This window comes from Dendrobates tinctorius, unplaced genomic scaffold (assembly GCF_039654945.1).
Source record: "Dendrobates tinctorius isolate UK_male_01 unplaced genomic scaffold, ASM3965494v1 ptg000017l, whole genome shotgun sequence".
NCBI lineage: Eukaryota > Metazoa > Chordata > Amphibia > Anura > Dendrobatidae > Dendrobates > Dendrobates tinctorius.
This window is the reverse complement of record NW_027361685.1, coordinates 4475317-4494894: the sequence shown is the minus strand read 5'-3', so window position 1 is coordinate 4494894 and position 19578 is coordinate 4475317.

Genomic DNA, 19578 nt, shown 5'->3' with positions numbered 1-19578 from the left:
TAAAAATCAGTAAAAGGGTAAGGGATTAGGGATGGGCGAATCCTGAAATACTCGGAATCGCTAGACTGTAACGAGTCCGAGTCGGAAACTCGCTATTCGTTGCGAGTCTAGCGATTCCAATGTTAATGAATGGGGATGCGAGTATTGCAGCGATTCCAATGTTAATGAATGGGGAATGGCAATCCTAGTTTTTTCAGAGTTTAATACAAGCAATCCTAGTTTCTTAGCGATTTTGTGTCCCCCTGCTGACACAAAATCGCTAAGAAACTAGAATTGCTTGTATTAAACTCTGAAAAAAAAAAAATAGGAGTCTTAGCGATTTTGTGTCCCCCTGTTGACTAGTGTTGAGCTTTCCGATTGGCTGCCGAAATGACGTCATCATGATGCGCTGTCTGTGCGCATTATGATGCGCCGTCAGTTCGGGCCTTCGGGGGGGCTGTGCCGACTGTCCGGGGGTCTTTACCGGCCTGCCGGTGGTCTGTGCCGGCCTGCCGGTGGTCTGTGCAGGCTCCGGTGGTCTGTGCCGGCCTGCCGGTGGTCTGTGCAGGCTCCGGTGGTCTGTGCCGGCCTGCCGGGGGGGCTGTGCCGGCCTGCCGGTGGTCTGTGCCGGCCTGCCGGTGGTCTGTGCCGGCTCCGGTGGTCTGTGCCGGCCTGCCGGGGGGCTGTGCCGGCCTGCCGGGGGGCTGTGCCGGCCTGCCGGTGGTCTGTGCAGGCTCCGGTGGTCTGTGCAGGCTCCGGTGGTCTGTGCAGGCATCGTCCGATGCATACATACATACATACATGCAACATACATACTACATACATGCTACATGCATACTACATACATACACTACATGCATGCAACATGCATACTACATATATACTGCATATATACTACATGCATGCAACATACATATATACTACATACAATACATACATATAGACATACAGTACATATAACATAGAGTACATACTTACCGTCACTTGTCACTTTGATCCCCGAAGCCATTGTCGTCTGAGGAATAAATATCAAAATAAAAAAACACCAATATACTTACCCCGATCCGCAGAAGTCCACGAGGGTCCCACGTCCATCTTGCGTGGAGAACAGCAGCATCAGCTGATGCTACCGTTCTCTACCAGCTCCAGGAATACAATGACGGAAGGTAGGTATCCTTCCGCACTGTATTCCTCCACCACTTTAAAAAAAAAAAAAAAGTCCCTAGTCTCACTTTATGCCATTGCTGCATGGGAAATTCCCACGCAGCAATGGCATAAAGTGAGACTAGGGACTTTTTTTTTTTTTTAAAGTGGTGGAGGAATACAGTGCGGAAGGATACCTACCTTCCGTCATTGTATTCCTGGAGCTGGTAGAGAACGGTAGCATCAGCTGATGCTGCTGTTCTCCACGCAAGATGGACGTGGGACCCTCGTGGACTTCTGCGGATCGGGGTAAGTATATTGGTGTTTTTTTATTTTGATATTTATTCCTCAGAATATTCGAAACGTACACCATTATACAGTGTTGGGGTACTTTGAAATCTTCGTATATATTTCAGTCTCAATAAGCCAGTCCAGACTCTCCGCTACAAGAAGCTAGATGGATAAAAGTACAGATGGAAAGTCGAGTGATTTCAGAAAAGTTTGAATTACTACCGTATATACTCGAATATAAGTCGAGATTTTCAGCCCATTTTTTTGGCTGAAAGTCCCCCCTCTCGGCTTATATTCGAGTCATATACACCAGGGAGTCAGAGGGGGGCGGGGGTGTCAGGTCATACTTACCCATTCTGACGCTGTCTCTTGAGCCCCCAGCTTCTCCGCGCTCTCCCTTCCTGCCTTCAGCGGTCACGTGGTACCGCTCATTAAAAATATGCGCATATTCATGAGTCTTAATGAGCGGTACCACGTGACCACTGAAGGCAGGAAGGGAGAGCGCGGAGAAGCTGAGGGCTGAAGAGACAGCATCAGGACGGGTAAGTATAGCGATACTCACCTGTCCTGCATCCATGGCTGCTTGCTGCTGTCTGGCACATCATCTGTCAGTGACTTCAGACAGCAGAGGGCGCGGTGACGTGGTTAGTGCGCACCACACCCCCTGCAGTCTGAACGTCACTGACCGATGACGTACCAGACAGCAGCAAGCAGCCATGGACGCAGGACAGGTGAGTATCTCAGGTGCCAGCAGTGACACCGGCACCTGACACCCAGCGACGGAGAGGTGAGTATGTCTTTTTTTTATTTTTACATGCAGCAGCAGCAGCACATGGGGCCATAATCTATTTAGCATCTTATGGGGCAGCATATGGGGGAATAATCTATGGAGCTTCTTATGGGGGCAGCATATGGGGGAATAATCTATGGAGCATCTTATGGGGGTAGCATTTGGGGGAACAATCTATGGAGCATCTTATGGGGGCAGCATATGGGGGAATAATCTATGGAGCTTCTTATGGGGGCAGCATATGGGAGAATAATCTATGGAGCTTCTTATGGGGGCAGCATATGGGAGAATAATCTATGGAGCTTCTTATGGGGGCAGCATATGGGGAATAATCTATGGAGCATTTTCCACCCTAGGCTTATACTCGAGTCAATACGTTTTCTGAGTTTTTGTGGCAAAATTTGGGGGATCGGCTTATACTCGGGTCGGCTTATACTCAAGTATATACGGTAATCGCGGGAAAACCTCCCGGGAGAATTAGCAGAGGCGATGGTGACCCTCAATTACTTTTACTGTGGATACAGCTAAAACAGAAATTAGTGAAGAAAGGGTTGCTGTATCGCAGCAGCGTCGATCCCATCACCGTTACTCACCTCCATCACATTGTGATCGCAGGGAGAGCTGTAGACATGGTCCTCACTGCCTATCATGATCTGTCTGGTCACTTTGGAGTGCAAAACACAGAAGCCACAGGCGTAGGGGATTCTGTTGGATTGCCATGAGAGGAGACATTGAAAAATAGTGGCAGGAAGGTCACACATCTATGACTATGAAAAATGTGAAAGGTGATCATAAAGCACCACTGCATCTGATTGTGAGTTGACGTCCATTACAAATGGTAGCCATTGATCATCTGAAGGTAGAGGCCAGCAGGACAGGCCATAGCTACATCTTAACCATCATCGATCAGTACACCAAATTTGTAGTGGCTGTCCCTGTGAAGGATTTAACTGGCCAGACTACACAGTGGTGGAGCAGGGAGAAGTAAGTATTGCAAGTGCTGTTTCCCTGAGCAAGCAGGGTGGTGCCAGTCGTGGGTGCCGGTACTGGCAAAGGGCCCTTCATCAGGCCTGGCGTCAGCACCCAGCGTACCCGGGCAAGTGCCGGGGCCCTGGCACGACGGAAGGGCCCACACACGCTGTCTGGCTGCTGGGGAATGCGACCTAATCTGATTCAGTGGCTCCGGCAGGAGACGCGCGCCTTAGCCAATCACAGTCCAGCAGCCCAGGAGTGTCTTCCTTTGATTGGTGGGAGAGCTCCCCTCCCCTGTCTCTTGTCACGTGTGCCGCGGCCCGCAGGGAGGAAGTGACGAGGCAGAAACAGGACAGGGCGGACGGAGGACGCAGGGCAGGAGCTCTGTGAAGCGCGCTGCGCGCCTCTCTCTGGAAATAGAGGGACCGGGCGGCGACCGGACACTGGCGACGGCAAGAGTCGAGACACATCTCCTGACCTGCCTACCACCCGCCAGGCTGCAGTGTGGTTCGGAGCCGCCGGTGTCAGGGAGGCACTGCAGGTATGTGACGGGCCCACCACAACAAGGGTGTCTCCCCCACGCCTCACAAATATCAGGCCCGAGCAGCCATGTTAGTGGTGGCAAACTCCTCAGAGTTCCCTGCATTCCTCACTTTCCCACTACCAGAGAACACACTGATGCTGTTCATGCTCTGTGGAGCCTTTATTTCAGCCTGGCAGCATGCCCGCCACACTAAGCTTGTGGGAGATTTGTTGGGACTGGCAGAGGATTTTCCACGACGTATCTGCAGTAAAATCCATTCCCAGTGTGTCACATGCGGATTTTATCAGGGATTTTCTCCTATATCCGCACAAATCTGCCTCACAGGTCAATTACCCTACAGTTTGAATATACACCATTAGACATTAGTCACAAGCACCTCACTGTGGTACGTGCAGTCGATGCCACGTTCACTGATGGAGACGCGCCTATGCTAGGAAGCTGCCGAAACAGATGTTACCAACCTTCCATACTGGCGGAAATATGATGAAAGCAAACCCGCTAAAGGTTAAGCAGAAAGTGGACACAATTGCAGAACCGTGTACACTGCCAATATTCAGCACAGAAACCCATAAGGGAAATCTGCACCAAGTGCGCATCGACTATAATAAAAATATTGCACGTGACCATTCCCATATTCCAGGGCAGCCCAGATGTGTGGTCACTGCTTTCTGGTAGTTGGCACCTGATGTGTGGTCACTGCTTTCTGGTAGTTGGCACCTGATGTGTGGTCACTGCTTTCTGGCAGTTGGCACCTGATGTGTGGTCACTGCTTTCTGGCAGTTGGCACCTGATGTGTGGTCACTGCTTTCTGGTAGTTGGCACCTGATGTGTGGTCACTGCTTTCTGGTAGTTGGCACCTGATGTGTGGTCACTGCTTTCTGGTAGTTGGCACCTGATGTGTGGTCACTGCTTTCTGGTAGTTGGCACCTGATGTGTGGTCATTGCTTTCTGGCAGTTGGCACCTGATGTGTAGCCACTGGCGGCTGACCTATATTTCTCTGCTGTATCTGTGCATCATGAATCGTGGTATGTGTTCAAGGGGGGGCCCACTGAGACTGTTTCGCCCGGGGCCCTCAAAAACCTGGAGCTGGCCCTGCCCCTCATAGCACGGCAGTGTGTCTGACGGCGAGTGGGCCCCCCCACCATCAGAGACACTTTACTGTACTATGAGAGGCCCTGTGCCAGTGCCGTCACCCAAGGGTGGGCACACACACCTGTTCAGGGCAACAGCACTTGCCCGGGGGCGGCAGGTGGTGACCCCGGTCCTGGGGGGGAGCACAGTTAGGGAGATTTAAAAAATTGCATATGTTTATGTGTAGGCTGGACTTTCAGCAGCTGCAAATGGAGGAATTGGAGAAGTCCGAGGAATAGGAGGACAAAAGCAAGCCATTTTTCTGCCAATCTATGTGCTATCAGGGGAAGGTGGGACAAAATCCTTGGAAACCCATGCGTGGTTCATTTTAATGAAGGTTAGATCATCCACATTTTGGGTTGACAGACGGGTCCTTTTTTCTGTCAGGATTGATCCAGCTGCACTGAAGACTCTTTCCGATAGCACACTAGCAGCTGGGCAAGCGAGCTCCTGTAAGGCATATTGTGCCAATTCAGGCCAGGTGTCCAGTTTAGCGGCCCAATAGTCAAAGGGGAATGACCTGTGTGGGAGAACATCGATATGGGAGGAGAAGTAGTTTGTAACCATAGTTGACAACTGCTGTCTCCTGTCACTTTCCATCGATTCTGTATTAGCTGTCGTCTGCACGGGACTTGAGAAAGAAACAAGAGAATGCTGGAGTCCAGATCTATCTAAAGCAGTGCAAAATGTTATTGACAAACAACAGGCACATATAGAGTAACAGAACAATCATGATAGGATAATAAAGAGGCAATAAATGACTGCCCGGAGCCCACTGAGACAGACAAATCAGCAACAAATAAATTTGTTATCATGTGAAAAGCACTCAGGCCCTTTGTAAGGGAAATGGATTAGTGCAGGTAAAAAGTGCTGGGGAGTCTGCACTGAAAAGAGTTAATCCACAGAAGTCTATGGCACTAGACCCTGGCAGTATGAATCTCTAGTGCTGTGGCAATGAGTATGACCCCCACTGATATCTAATTCGCTGTGGGCAATATAATCTGAAAATGCAGCATATCATAAGGGGGCAGTAAGACATCACCAGCGGACCAGCGTCCCCGCAGTAGCGAGTGCAGTACAATCCAGGCAGAAAAACGACCAGCACTGTGTATTATATCTATTGCACAGATGCCCAAACGAAGGGGAAGAGAAATATCATTGTATGGACATACCCATCATGTCCTGGTGCAAAGAGACCGCTGATCTGTGCACCCCAACACGTGTTTCGCGGTGAAAATACCGCTTCCTCGGGGGTAGTGCTGATCTTTTTTCTGCCTGGATTGTACTGCACTCGCTACTGCGGGGACGCTGGTCCGGTGGTGATGTCTTATTGCCCCCCTTATGATATGCTGCATTTTCAGATTATATTGTCCACAGCGAATTAGATATCAGTGGGGGTCATACTCATTGCCACAGCACTAGAGATTCATACTGCCAGGGTCTAGTGCCATAGACTTCTGTGGATTAACTCTTTTCAGTGCAGACTCCCCAGCACTTTTTACCTGCACTAATCCATTTCCCTTACAAAGGGCCTGAGTGCTTTTCACATGATAACAAATTTATTTGTTGCTGATTTGTCTGTCTCAGTGGGCTCCGGGCAGTCATTTATTGCCTTTTTATTATCCTATCATGATTGTTCTGTTACTCTATATGTGCCTGTTGTTTGTCAATAAAAGTTTGCACTGCTTTAGATAGATCTGGACTCCAGCATTCTCTTGTTTCTTTCCAATTTAGTGGGAGCCGTCTTTGTCGATTGAGACTACATGAGACACAATTCTTGTATTTACAGTAATGGACTAAAATGCTTCTTTGGAGAATTTTCTTTTTATACGGTACTTGAGAAATCAGACCACAACATGGTCTGGAACCCCGTCTCCAACGCCAGTTCGGCTGTGTGCACCACGAACACCTCTTCCATTTTGCCCACTACGGCTCGTGGGAGAACCATCACCGCTGCTGTGTGCTGGGAATGCCTCAAACAAATGGTTTACCAGAGTTGCTTGTTTATTAGCCAATATTAGCTCTAGGTTCTCCTGTGGCATGATGTTGTGTAGTTTGCATTTATAGCGTGGATCGAGGATGCTGGCCAACCTGTAGTCGTCATCCCTCATCATTTTGGCAATGCGGGGGTCCCTTTTTAGGATCCGCAAGGCATAATCTGACATGTGGGCCAATGTTCCAGGTGTCAATGCTGCACTGACAGTGATGTGTGGAGGAGCACTTTCTGGCAAATCCACATCCCTCCAGCCTTGTTGTGCCAGACGATGACGCAGGTTCAACACCTCCTGCCTTAGCTGCTATTGTGCTTTTCCCAGAACCAGCCGATGCACCACCACCACCATCAGTACCAGCTGCACCCCCCCGCCCACGTCCGTGGCCTCTTCCATCATACTTCCTCATTTTTGGGAAAATGTACCAAAAAGACCAGCAGAGAAATGGTACTGTACGAGGAGCGTACAGCTGTGTAAGGTGTGTGTAAAAAGTGAAATCTCCGTATATATTTTGTGAGTCACAGACGTTCACCCAGTATGTATTTCACAGTAATCTAACAAGCAGATATACAGTACTGTATCAGAAGTGTACAGCTGTATACGTTGTTGGTGAAAATGTCAATCTCCGTATATGTATTTACGGAGTATCACACACACACGCTGACTCTGTGTAGATATGACCATAATAAGAACACCAGATATCCGATACTGTTTTATAATCAGACAGCAGTCAATACGGTGTATGGAGAAATGGAAATGTCCGTATATGTATTTACGGAGTGTCACACGCACACACGCTGACTCTGTAGATGTGCACTGACTGTAATAAGAACACCAGATATCCGACACTGTTTGATAATCGGACAGCAGTCAATATGGTGTATGGAGAAATGGAAATGTCCGTATATGTATTTACGAAGTGTCACACACACGCTGACTCTGTGTAGATGTGACCGTAATAAGAACACCAGATATCCGATAGTGTTTGAATCGGACAGCAGTCAATACCGTGTATGGAGAAATGGAAATGTCCGTATATGTATTTACGGAATGTCACACACAAACGCTGACTCTGTGTAGATGTGACCGTAATAAGAACACCAGATATCCAATACTGTTTGAGAATCGGACACCTCTATACGGTGTATGTATGGAAAAATGTTAATCTCCGTGTATTTTTTTACGGAGTCACACACATATAGCATGTATTTGTCCGTGATACCAGCCAGTACACGGTGGTGTGTGAGGAGCGTACACCTCTATACGGTGTGTGAAAAAATTTACGCTCAGTATCTACTGTGCAGAAAAAAAGGAATAAAAGGATTTTTGCTTTTAAAAAATCAGTCTGCACAGCAGTGTGCAAACAGCAATGCAGCTATCAGGGAGCCTGTGGAGGAACGCACACATGGACCCGTTCCTCCCACGTCACCACGTGACGTAACTACACAGGCACAGCTCTCCGGTGCCCCCTTTGTCTCTCAGGTCAGTAAGGGAACTGCACCTAGAGCAAATGGTCGCCGGGGAGGAGGTCCTGTTACCCGCTGGGGGTTCTAAGATTCGTGATCAGAGTAAAAGCATCAGCCCAAGATTAAGTTTATAGTTTAATTGTCTTAAGAGCACACTAGATAATTACAGAAATATACAGTAAATTTGCAGTCAGAGAAAAGATATAACAATAAGGGTACAAGACTTAAGATATTAAGCTGGATGTCAATTTACCAGATTGTAGGGTCATGTGGGTGCTGGGGAGCTCTGCAGTCCACAGGTACAAGAATCTTAGTTGCCGGACAGACCCCCAAAGCATGGGCCGCTGCTCCCCTCGGCAGGTCTGTCCCCAGGTCCTTCTTAGATAGTCATTGTCCGGATCTTCTGTGTGAAGGAATGAATGTCTGCCAGGGGCTGCGAGTCCTTAAACATGCTAGGTTCCTCCCCCTGTGTCAGAGGGTGGGCTAATAATCCATGCTCCTAGGATGGAGCCAAAGCGTCTGGGACACACAAAGGACGTATATTCCTGCGTCTGCTAACAGGTACATTCTAATTGAAGCCCTAGGTTTTTTCCGGCCCCCTGCTGGCACGGCTCCGTACCTGAGCTTTGAAGCTCTGTTTTGGGCCTATTCTCATTATCACACCAATGGCCCTGCCTATTTAGCATTGGAACACCAAATCCTGCTTGTATTCACTAAGTACACAGCACCTGGGGGTATAGAAGCTGCCTGTAATTTCTGAACTTAGACCAAAATGCTTGCCGAGCTCAGACATGTGGCCCCATCTCTAAGATGGCGGCTGCTCCTTCATCACACCTCCCTGCTTTAGAGGGCGCTAGGGGGTATCACATTCCTGTGATCCCCATGCGCCCTTCCGCACCCTCTCCTTGCCGGGAAGGTTGCACACTGGGTGGGCACAAGCCTCCCGCTCATGATGGGCCTTCATCATGTTCACGTGGAAGGCCTTCCTCCTTCCACCGGCGTGGTCCAGGGTGACCAAATAGGTGACAGCGTTGAGCCGCTGGTGCACGAGGTATGGACGAAGCTTGTTTTGAGGTACGGGGACCAGTACCCACACCTTTTGACCCACCTCGTAGGTCCGCTCACAAGCATTCTGGTCATACCACCGCTTCTGGTCAGCCTGGGCTTGGGCCATATTGTCATGCACCAGCCGTGTCAAGGCCGTCATTCTGTCTCGGAAGCGCACGACATACTCAATGACCGACACTCCAGGGTTAGCCAAATCCCCTTCCCATGCTTCCTTCACCAGAGCAAGGGGCCCCCGTACATGTCGTCCGTACAGGAGCTCAAAGGGGGAGAACCCTGTTGAGGCCTGTGGGACCTCTCGGTAGGCAAACAGCAGGTGTGGGAGATACCGCTCCCAGTCTCTCCCGTGGGAGTCGACCAACATCTTCAGCATCTGCTTTAAGGTGCCATTGAAATGCTCACACAGGCCATTAGTCTGTGGGTGGTACGGGCTGGCTACCAGATGTTGCACCTGTAACTGCTTACAGAGAGACTCCATCAGCTGCGACATGAACTGGGTCCCTCGGTCGGTGAGCATTTCCTGGGGAAACCCCACTCTGGAGAAAATCTCCAGTAAGGCAGTGGCCACTTTGTCGGCCCGAATGGACGACAAAGCTACCGCCTCCGGGTACCGGGTGGCATAGTCCACTACCGTTAGTATGAAGCATTTCCCGAAGCAGCTGGGAGTGGACAGAGGTCCAATGAGATCCACAGCCACCCTCGAGAAAGGCTCTTCGATGATGGGCAGAGTTACTAGTGGGGCTTTGGGGCGCCGCCCTGTTTTCCCCACCCTCTGACAGGTGTCACACGAACGGCAGTAGGCAATCACCTCGGTCCTCATTCCTGGCCAGTAGAAATGCTGAGCTAGCCTGCCCCTGGTTTTAGCAATCCCTAGGTGTCCAGCCATGGGAATCTCGTGTGCGATCCGCAACAATTCTGCCCTGAACGGATAGGGTACCACTAACTGTCGGTCCCTGGGCCACGCCTCCGGTGAACCCTGCTGGACCGTTACCCGGTACAGCCATCCCTGGTCCCAGACCACTCGCTCGCGGTGGGACTCCATGGGAGGCTGTGCCGCCTGCTCCTTGAGAGCTTTCAGGCTAGCGTCAGCTTCCAACGCTGCCTGAAATCCCTGACTCGATGTGGCAAGAATTGACGAAACTGCCACCTCCTCTGTCAGCTCCCCGGGACCTGTCTCCTGGCCGCTGTCTGACTCGGCAGCCACTTGGTCGGAGAGAGGGGAACCGTCGGACCTCCATGAGGCTCCTTGGGCTCCAGCGCTCCTACTCCTGGTAACAGCGGCCACGACCGCTGAGACCACAGGTAGCGCCTGCTTCCCCTCGGCCCCCGACCAAGTCGCTGGGTCAGGCAGACTTCCCTGGCCTCCTGACATCCCGGATGTGGGGAACTCCTGCTCTGGGGTCTTACCTGGTGGCTCCTCCCCCGGGACGCCCCCTCCCCCCATGGCCTGTTCCTCTTTCTGCAGAGGCCCTCGACTCAGCAGGCTGGATTCACTTAGGGGCCCTACACTGCCCATTGCAGCCCCTCCCTCCACCTCTGAGCTCTCCCCTGCAGGCTTCTCACCTGTCCTCACTGTGAGCCCTGTGTGTGTAGTGTCAGTGCATGGCTTACCATCAGGTTTCAGTCCCTCCCCCACTGTTGGAGGCACATTCAACACATTAACATTAGCATTCACAGTAGAGTCATGATATTCTTGGGGAGCCGGACTTGGGGGTTCAGTGGTTACCCACTGAGTCACTAGCCGCCCCAAATCGGTCCCAAGCAACACATTGGCAGGAAAATTTGGCATTACTCCCACCTCCATTGTTGGAGGCACATTCAATACATTAGCATTTGCAGTCACAGTAGGGTCATGACATTCTTGGGGAGCCGGACTTGGGGGTTCAGTGGCCACATACTGAGACACTAGCTGCCCCAAATCGGTCCCAAGCAACACATTGGCAGGAAGATTTGGCGTTACTCCCACCTCCCGCATTCCCCTCCCGGCACCCCAGTCCAAAAACACCTTGGCAACGGGCAGCGCCGGTTCAACACCTCCAATTCCGGAGATGGAAAGGGTTTTCCCAGGCACCAAGTCTTGAGGGGACACCACCTCAGGAAGTACCAGGGTCCGTTCAGCGCCTGTGTCTCGCAGTCCCATGACCGCTGAGCGGCCGATGGTGACGGGTTGGTAATTGTCCAGGGACCTCTCTCCACCCCCCCCACACACAAAACAGTGGACGGTTTCTGGGACAGGGATGGGGCCTTATGGCGCTGGGGACACGCAGCCTTAAAGTGTCCCGGCTGGTTGCAATGATGAAGTCTGGGTTCTGCTCCTGGCCTGGAGAGGGCAGCAGGGGGGTACACCCATTGCACTCTGGGGGCTGGGGGGACAGGGGCGGGACTGGGCTTACCCCCTCTCCAGGTGCTGCTGGCAGGCTTCTTCGGCTCAGGGGCCCTGTTGTTGGCATACTCGTCTGCCAGGGCGGCTGTAGCAGAAGCCCCCTTTGGTTCCCGGTCACGGAGGAACTGCTGGAGGTCCTCTGGGCAGTTCCACAAGAACTGCTCCGTGACAAACAGTTCCTGGACCTCCTGGCGGGTGGTGAGCTCTAGACGCGAGGTCAATTGCTCCGCAGCTCTCAGCAGTGCCCGCATGTGGTCGGTCCAGGTGTCCTTTGAGCCCCGCTGCAGGCTCCGGAACTTCCTGCGGTACGACTCCGGGGTGAGGTTGTAGTGCTGGATCAGGGCCCGCTTGATGCTGTTGTAGTTCTGCTCCTCCCCGGCAGGTAAGTCCCCCAAAACTTCCAGGGATTTACCCCTCAAACGGGGGGTCAGGTACCTTGCCCACTGATCCAGGGCCAGATGGTGTTGGAGGCAGGTTCTTTCAAAGGCCAGCAGAAAGGAATCCAGGTCTCCATCCTTTTCAAGCAAGGGGAAGTCCTCCTCCCGCACCTTGGAAGCCTTGGTCCCTGGTGGGGCTGGAGCGTCCAGCGGGAGCCCGTGCTGAGCCATCTCCAGTCGATGCCGGCGATCCGCCGCTTCACGGCGTTCAGTATACTCACGCTCCGCTGCTCTCGCGGCCGCTGCTTGCTCACGCTCCGCTGCTTTCTCTGCTGCCGCTAGGAGTCTGTCATGGGCGGCGTCATTACCAGCCTCGAGCTGTGCCATAGCCGCTTGGAAAAGGGCCTCCGATCTGGACAGGCTGGGGTGGGCATGTGGTGGGCAGTCCATTGCGGGACTGAGCACGGGGGTCTGGCTCCTTGGGGAGCCCTGGCTGAGCTCCCCCTCGCCTTCATTGGTATTGTCCTCCACCACCTCCACATAGACCATAGCATTGGCCTCCCCCTTTGTCCTACTCCTGGTGCCTTCCACCATCTTGGGAACCTTTGGTTACTGACACAGCTGCAACCCTGGCCTCGCACACAATTTATTATATTTGCCCTCTGACCGTCTAGTGCTGGGCTGACCTTAAGACCCCAGCAGTGAAAGTTACCGCTGGTAGTCTCTAGTGTCTGGGAGTAGGGGTCCCACGCACACTATTACTCTGATCCCACCGCTTGCCACCAAGTGTGGAGGAACGCACACACGGACCCGTTCCTCCCACGTCACCACGTGACGTAACTACACAGGCACAGCTCTCCGGCGCCCCCTTTGTCTCTCAGGTCAGTAAGGGAACTGCACCTAGAGCAAATGGTCGCCGGGGAGGAGGTCCTGTTACCCGCTGGGGGTTCTAAGATTCGTGATCAGAGTAAAAGCATCAGCCCAAGATTAAGTTTATAGTTTAATTGCCTTAAGGGCGCACTAGATAATTACAGAACTATACAGTAAATTTGGAGTCAGAGAAAAGATATAACAATAAGGGTACAAGACTTAAGATATTAAGCTGGACGTCAATTTACAAGATTGTAGGGTCATGTGGGTGCTGGGGAGCTCTGCAGTCCACAGGTACAAGAATCTTAGTTGCCGGACAGACCCCCAAAGCATGGGCCGCTGCTCCCCTCGGCAGGTCTGTCCCCAGGTCCTTCTTAGATCGTCATTGTCCGGATCTTCTGTGTGAAGGAATGAATGTCTGCCAGGGGCTGCGAGTCCTTAAACATGCTAGGTTCCTCCTCCTGTGTCAGAGGGTGGGCTAATAATCCATGCTCCTAGGATGGAGCCAAAGCGTCTGGGACACACAAAGGATGTACACTCACTGGCCACTTTATTAGGTACACCATGCTAGTAACGGGTTGGACCCCCTTTTGCCTTCAGAACTGCCTCAATTCTTCGTGGCAGAGATTCAACAAGGTGCTGGAAGCATTCCTCAGAGATTTTGGACCATATTGACATGATGGCATCACACAGTTGGCGCAGATTTGTCGGCTGCACATACCTGATGCGAATCTCCCGTTCCACCACATCCCAAAGATGCTCTATTGGATTGAGATCTGGTGACTGAGGAGGCCATTTGAGTACAGTGAACTCATTGTCATGTTCAAGAAACCAATCTGAGATGATTCGAGCTTTATGACATGGCGCATTATCCTGCTGAAAGTAGCCATCAGATGTTGGGTACATTGTGGTCATAAAGGGATGGACATGGTCAGCAACAATACTCAGGTAGGCTGTGGCGTTGCAACGATGCTCAATTGGTACCAAGGGGCCCAAAGAGTGCCAAGAAAAAATTCCCCACACCATGACACCACCACCACCAGCCTGAACCGTTGATACAAGGCAGGATGGATCCATGCTTTCATGTTGTTTACGCCAAATTCTGACCCTACCATCCGAATGTCGCAGCAGAAATCGAGACTCATCAGACCAGGCAACGTTTTTCCAATCTTCTACTGTCCAATTTCGATGAGCTTGTGCAAATTGTAGCCTCAGTTTCCTGTTCTTAGCTGAGAGGAGTGGTACCCAGTGTGGTCTTCTGCTGCTGTAGCCCATCTGCCTCAAAGTTCGACGCACTGTGCGTTCAGAGATGCTCTTCTGCCTACCTTGGTTGTAACGGGTGGCAATTTGAGTCACTGTTGCCTTTCTATCAGCTCGAACCAGTCTGCCCATTCTCCTCTGACCTCTGGCATCAACAAGGCATTTCCGGCCACAGAACTGCCGCTCACTGGATTTTTTTTCTTTTTCGGACCATTCTCTGTAAACCCTAGAGATGGTTGTGCGTGAAAATCCCAGTAGATCAGCAGTTTCTGAAATACTCAGACCAGCCCTTCTGGCACCAACAATCATGCCACGTTCAAAGGCACTCAAATCACCTTTCTTCCCCATACTGATGCTCGGTTTGAACTGCAGGATATTGTCTTGACCATGTCTACATGCCTAAATGCACTGAGTTGCCGCCATGTGATTGGCTGATTAGAAATTAAGTCTTAACACACAGTTGGACAGGTGTACCTAATAAAGTGGCCAGTGAGTGTATATTCCTGTGTCTGCTAGCAGGTACATTCTAATTGAAGCCCTAGGCTTTTTTCCGGCCCCCTGCTGGCACGGCTCCGTACCTGAGCTTTGAAGCTCTGTTTTGGGCCTATTCTCATTATCACACCAATGGCCCTGCCTATTTAGCATTGGAACACTAAATCCTGCTTGTATTCACTAAGTACACAGCACCTGGGGGTATAGAAGCTGCCTGTAATTCATGAACTTAGACCAAAATGGATGCCGAGCTCAGACATGTGGCCCCATCTCTAAGATGGCGGCTGCTCCTTCATCACAGAGCCTTATAAGGCAGTCTAATCACCAACAGAGCTGCTGCACACAAATATATCCTCCCCTGTCACTGCACACTGTACTGTTGTGTTTTACAGTGACATTCGCTATCAGCAGAAGGAACTTTTTTTGTTTTTGCCTGCCTAAACACTCTCCCTATTGAGAACGATCAGCAGCAACCTCTCCCTATGCTAAGATTGGCAGAAGTAAGATGGCGGTCGGCGGTCACGGCCTTTTATAGGCACTGTAACGTCACACAAAGCCAGACAATCACTTGAACGCCCTTCTGTAATATGGTGGGGGCCGCTGCCTACGTAATCCCGTTGCCCACAGTGTGCGTCCTTGATGATTGGCTGAGAAAAGGCGCTGGAAGGATTGTGGGAAATGCGACTTTGGCGCTCAAGTCGGTGACCTCACGCTATGGTCGGGTTTCGATCGGCGAAACCCGACTTTAAGCCAAAGTCGTCGGATTCTGAATTTGGCTGACCCGTTTCGCTCAACTCTAGTTTGTGGTGTTCATTCTGCCTCCCAAATATCGAATAAAAAGAAACCAATCAATGTTATGTATGCGAAAATAATACCAATTCTCATCTCACAAAACCAAGTCCCCACTCAGGTCCATCATCTGTCAATGGAAAAACAGAGGTTCCCACACTATTAGTTGCTCAAAGGCTGCTGAAAAGCAACAAGGTTTCTATAAACCAATCCAGCAAAATCCGCTCTCACTTCGGAGTCTTGCAGTGTGCGCAAACAACATTTAGGATCCCTGTATTGAGCAATATTATAGTGAGAAGAACCCACTTAATTTGCGGTGTGTGTCTCCTGGAGCACAATCTGGGCACTATGTGCTGGGTAAGAAAATGGCAAATGTGTAATTTTCACTCTCCAACATCCACTGTGTGTTAATTTCCGGAAAGTTGCTGTGGAGTCAAAATATTCACTCCTCCTACACACGTGGTCAAAATTGTTGGTGCCCCTCGTTTAATGACAGAAAAACCCACAATGGTCACAGAAATAACTTGAATCTCACAAAAGTAATAATAAATCAAAAAATCTATAAAAATTAACAAATGAAAGTTAGACATTGCTTTTCAACCATGCTTCCACAGAATTTAAAAAAGTAAAACTCATGAAATCGGCCTGGACAGAAATGATGGTTCCCTTAACTAACATATTTTGTTGCACAACCTTTTGAGGCAATCACTACAATCAAACGATTCTTGTAACTGTCAATGAGACTTCTGCTCCTCTCGACAGATATTTTGGCCCACTCTTCAAGAGCAAACTGCTCCAGTTCTCGTGTTTGAAGGTTGCCTTTTCCAGACGGCATGTTTCAGCTCTTTCAAAAGATGCTCATTAGGATTTAGGTCAGGGCTCATAGAAGGCCACTTCAGAATAGTCCAATATTTTCCTCTTAGCCATTCTTGCGTGTTTTTAGCTGTGTATAGCGTCATTATCCTGCAAGACCCATGACCTGCGACTGAGACCAAGTTTTCTGACATTGGGCAGCACATTTCTCTCTAGAATCCCTTGATAGTCTTGAGATTTCATTGTACCCTGCACAGATTCTAGACACCCTGTGCCAGATGCAGCAAAGCAGCCCCAGAATGCAACAGAGTCTCCTCCATGTTTCACAGTAGGGACAGCATTCTTTTTGTGATATGCTTCATTTTTCCGTCTGAGAACATAGAGCTGATGTGCCTTGCCATAAAGTTCCATTTTTGTCTCATCTGTCCATAGGACATTCTTCCAGAAGCTTTGTAGCTTGTCAACATGTAGTTTGGCAAATTCCAGTCTGTTTTTTTGTTTTTTTTTCAACAATGGTGTCCTCCTTGGTCGTCTCCCATGAAGTCCACTTTGGCTCATACGACAGATGGTGGGATCTGACACTGATGTTCCTTGAGCTTGAAGTTCACCTTTAATATGTTTAGAAGTTTTTCTGGGCTCTGTTACCATTCATATTATCTGTCTCTTTGATTTGTCATCAATTTTCCTCATATGGTCATGTCCAGGGAGGTTGGCTACAGTCCCATGGATATTAAATTTCTCAATAATATGTGCAACTTTAGTCACAAGAACATGAAGCTGCTTGGAGATGGTCTTATAATTTTTACCTGTAACATGTTAGTCTATAATTTTCTTTCTAATTTCGTGAGACAACTCTTTCCTTCGCTTCCTCTGGTCCATGTTGAGTGTGATACACACCATGTCACCAAACAGCACAGTGAGGATCTGTAGCCTCTATACAGGCCACTCACTGATTCCAGGATTGTAGACACCGGTGATGCTAATTAGTGGACACACCGCAATTTCACATTCTGTGGAAGCATGGTTGAAAAGCAATGTCTGACTTTCATTTGTTTATTTTCATAGATTTTTTATTTATTATTACTTTTGTCAAATTTAAGTTATTTCTGTGACCATTGTGGATTTTTCTGTCATTAAACGAGGGGTAACAACAATTTTGACCACGTGTGTATAGATTATAACCTTCAGTGAATTAATTAATAACATGGAATCACTTTATGGGGATTTCGACTATTCTGGTTTTCTGTCATTTAGTTATATTAGGGCTTCTGCATATGGTGTGTCCAATCTCATCTGGGATCTGTTCCTGCTGTCCAGCTGGAGTAATCTGCTCCACACTTCAGCCAACTGGAAAGTACAACAACCTACTAAAGCGCAAAGCACATGGCCGGAATCTGCCAGATACAGCGCTGTTCTCCTCTGGTTCAGTCCTCTGTGCTCAGCTTGCGGCTTGTGTATTTGTTTGCGGTTGTGACCGTGGCCCATTTACTGACTACTCTTGTGTCTTCTGATTCTGTATTCTGTCCTTCTGGTTCTGACCCAGCTACCTGACTATTCTTCTCGCCATCTAACACCACAGAATAGCAGGTAACACCATGGTACAAGCCTAGGGGTCCCTGTGTAAGGTCAGATCCATGTAAGGGTGTTAAAGGGCGATGAGCAAGGCAATCCTTGGGATATGGAAAGCAGAGAAGATAGAGCCAAGCATGTTCATGGTGGACATCTTTTGAGCTGCCAGGTGACCATGAACAGAGCTCCCAATACATTGTGTCTGCAAACTATTCCAGCAAGATCTGCATTCAAATAGCTAAATGGCGCTCCTTCCCTACTGAACACTGCCATGTGCCCAGACGGTAGTGTACAACCGTATATAGGGTATTTGTAAGATCCATTTGTTTTCTATTATCCTTTGTGAATAATTTACCACCACATAAAGTGACACACGTCAGATATTAATAATGGGGCCTGATTAGGAACACAAAACTGACTGCAGGAAGAGGTTAAATCAGAGGATTTTGGACACTACTGTAATCTAAAACTGTGACTATAGACAATAATATCTACTGAAATGATCAAACTCCACAGTCTCCATCAGTAAAAAATGAGTAGCTAGTGGTAAAACCTCTCTGGTGTAATTAGAGTATGGGGCTCGGTGACGTCACAATCTAAACTATCGTAAGGGCCAATATTTTCTGTCAGATAGAATCATAGAATCGTAGAGTTGGAAGGGACCTCCTGGGCCATCTGGTCCAACCCCCTGCTCAAAGCAGGATTCGCTAAATCATCCCTGTCAGATGTCTGTCCAGCCTCTGTTTGAAGACTTCCATTGAAGGAGAACTCACCACTTCTCGTGGCAGCATGTTCCACTCACTGATCACTCTAACTGTCAAAAAGTTTTTTCTAATATCTAATCTGTGTCTCCTCCCATTCAGTTTCATCCCATTGCTTCTAGTCTTTCCTTGTGCAAATGAGAATAAAGTTGATCCTTCTACAATGTGACAGCCCTTTAGATATTTGTAGACAGCTATTAAGTCTCCTCTCAGTCTTCTCTTTTGCAAACTAAACATTCCCAAATCCTGCAACCTTTCCTCATAAGACAGGGTTTGCAGACCGGTCACCATTCTGGTCGCTCTTTTCTGAACTTGCTCCAGTTTGTTGATGTCTTTTTTAAAATGTGGTGCCCAAAACTGGACACAATATTCCAGATGAGGTCTGACCAAAGAGGAGTAGAGGGAAATAATGACTTCACGTGATCTAGACTGTATGCTTCTGCTAATACATCCTAGAATTGCATTTGCCTTTTTGCTGCTGCATCACACTGTTGACTCATATTCAGTCTGTGATCTATTAGTATACCCAAGTCTATTTCACATGTGCTGTCACTTAGCCCTATTCCTCCCATTCTATATATGCTTTTTTCATTTTTATTGCCCAGATGTAGTACTTTGCATTTCTCCCTGTTAAAAACCATTCATGAAGAAATATTACACATTTATAGAGAACTGTGTATAAAAGTGCAGAGCTGAGAGGTCTTAAAGGGAACCTGTCAGCAGGATTGTGCTCAGTAACCTGCCTGCCCACCATGTACATACACACACACGTACTCACACACACATCTCCAGCACAGGCCACAAACCACCCTCTTTCCTGCCTGCTGTGACTGCACGGAGGTGGGTGCACAGGCAGCTGCGGGACACACACACACGTACACACACACCCAC